Here is a 2,652-nt window from a genome sequence, read left to right on the forward strand (position 1 = left end):
CGGCAGGCCACGTGTTTGTCCTTTAGTCCCGGGTTGAGCCACCAACCGGGACTAAAGGGGGATACAAACGGTTGCCACCACCAGTGCCCACCGCGTAGCCCTTTAGTCCCGGTTTGGGACACGAACCGGGACTAAAGGCTCCTTACGGGCCAGGACTAAAGCCTCGAGGGAGGATTGAGAATTGGGGCGACGTGGCCGGGCCTTTAGTCCCGGCCCAGACGTAGGCCGGGACTAAATGGTCCAGGCCAAAGGCCCGTTTTCCACTAGTGTAACTTATTAACTCAGTGCCAAGTGCCAGTTCCTGTTTTTCCATGTTTTTGACCCCTTTCAGAAGAGATTTTGAAATGGAGTCCAAACGGAAGAAAATCCCCGAAAAGATTTTTTCTGGAACGGAAGAAGATTGGGAAGCTTGGAAGCCAAGGCAGGGGAGCCTCAGGGCCCCACAAGCCCCCACCCCGCGGCCAGGGGGGAGGCCGCGCCATCCAGGCTTGTGGCCCCCCTGGACGCCCTTTTCCCTAGGTCTTTCGCCTATATATTCCCATAAATTTCGGAAAAAATTAGGAGATCATCGAAAGTACTTTTCCGCCGCCGCAAGCTTCTGTCTCTGCAAGTTCCCATCTGGGGCACATTCTGGTGCCCTGCCGGAGGGGGGATTCAGACACGGAGGGCTTCTTCATCAACACCATGACCTCTCCGATGATGCGTGAGTAGTTCACCATAGACCTACGGGTCCATAACTAGTAACTAGATGGCTTCTTCTCTCTCTTGGATCTTCAATACAAAAGTTCTCCATGATCTTCATGGAGATCTATCCGATGTAATCTTCTTTTGCGGTGTGTTTGTCGAGATCTGATGAATTGTGGATTTATGATCAGATTATCTATGAATCTTATTTGAGTTTCTTCTGATCTCTCTTATGCATGATTTCACATCCTTGTAATTCTCTTCGAGTTGTGGGTTTTGTGTGGCCAACTAGATCTATGATTCTTGCAATGGGAGAAGTGCTTGGTTTTGGGTTCATACCGTGCGGTGACCTCACCTAGTGACAGAAGGGGTAGCAAGGCACGCATCGTGTTGTTGCCATCAAGGGTAAAAATATGGGGTTTTCATCATTGGTTTGAGATTATCCCTCTACATCATGTCATCTTGCTTAAAGCATTACTCTGTTCGTCATGAACTCAATACACTAGATGCATGCTAGATAGCGGTCGATGTGTGGAGTAATAGTAGTAGATGCATAAAGTATCGGTCTACTTGTCTCGGACGTGATGCCTATATGTATGATCATTGCCTTAGATATCGTCATGACTTTGCGCGGTTCTATCAATTGCTCGGTAGTAATTTCTTCACCCACCGTAACACTTGCTATTTTGAGAGAAGCCTCTAGTGAACATTATGGCCCCCAGGGTCTACTCCACACCATATTTCCAGCCTTACACTTTTTACTTCGTTGCACTTTCCGCCTTCAGATCTCACTTTGCAAACAATCTTGAAGGGATTGACAACCCCTTTGAAGCATTGGGTGCAAGCTTGTTTGTGTTTGCGCACGTACTCTGGACTTGACGAGACCCTCCTTATGGATTGATACCTTGGTTCTCAAACTGAGGGAAATACTTACTGCTCCTGTGCTGCATCACCCTTTCCTCTTCAAGGAAAAAACCAACGCAAGCCCATGCTCTGACAACGTGTCAATTTCTGGCGCTGTTGTCTGTGGGATAGCAGAAGAATTTCTAGCGCCGTTGCCGAGGAGGAAGATCAAGTCAAGAACTCATCCAAGTAGGTGTCGCACACTCATCTCTTGCATTTACTTTGTTTGCTAGTTGTCTCTCGTTTCCCTCTCCCCCACTTCACAATTTGCCTTTTTTCGTTTGCCTTTTTTGTTCGCCCTTTTCTCTCGCTTGCTTTCTGTTCGCTTGTGTGCCTTGTGCCTTCAATATGCTTGCATCTTCGCTTGCTGAAAATCTAGTGATATGGATCCTCATCCACTTGCCAATCTCTTTAAGAGATCCAATTATGTTGATCCAATTGTTAGTGAGTTGAGTGCACTTGACTATCTTTATGGAGTTTTGCTTGAGATGCGTGAATCTAAAAATTGTGAGGAATAAATTTATGAAGTGATTCGCGAGGGCTCCTTGGATGAAAAGCATGATTGCAATGGTTTCACTATAAATTCTATTAGTGAAAATCATGCTAAAAATATGCAAAACCGTAAGCTTGGGGATGCTAGTTTTGCTATGTCCACTACTTGTTGCAATGGTCATGAGTGGGGCGATGATTTTTCTTATGATCTTGAAATTTTTTTTAAGCCTCATGATGAATATGCTATTTGCAATATTATTGCAAGTGGGTTTGGAGAAGTCATGACTTTAGTTGATGATAATCCCACTATTTTTGAAGAGCGTCAACTTTGCATGCATGTGGATCATGAAAAGAATATCCTATGTGATAGTTACATTGTTGAATTCGAAGATGATCCCACATGTAATTATTATGAGAGAGGAAAATATGGTGGTAGAAACTTTCATGTTACCAAATCACCTATCCTTATGTTGAGATTGCTATTGTCTCTTTCTTCTTTCTTGCATATGGTAACTATTGGTTGTCTTGACCATCTGTTTTACTATAAAATGCCTATGCATAGGAAGTATATTA

The sequence above is a fragment of the Hordeum vulgare genome, chromosome 7H (assembly GCF_904849725.1).
Source record: "Hordeum vulgare subsp. vulgare chromosome 7H, MorexV3_pseudomolecules_assembly, whole genome shotgun sequence".
Classification (NCBI taxonomy): domain Eukaryota; kingdom Viridiplantae; phylum Streptophyta; class Magnoliopsida; order Poales; family Poaceae; genus Hordeum; species Hordeum vulgare.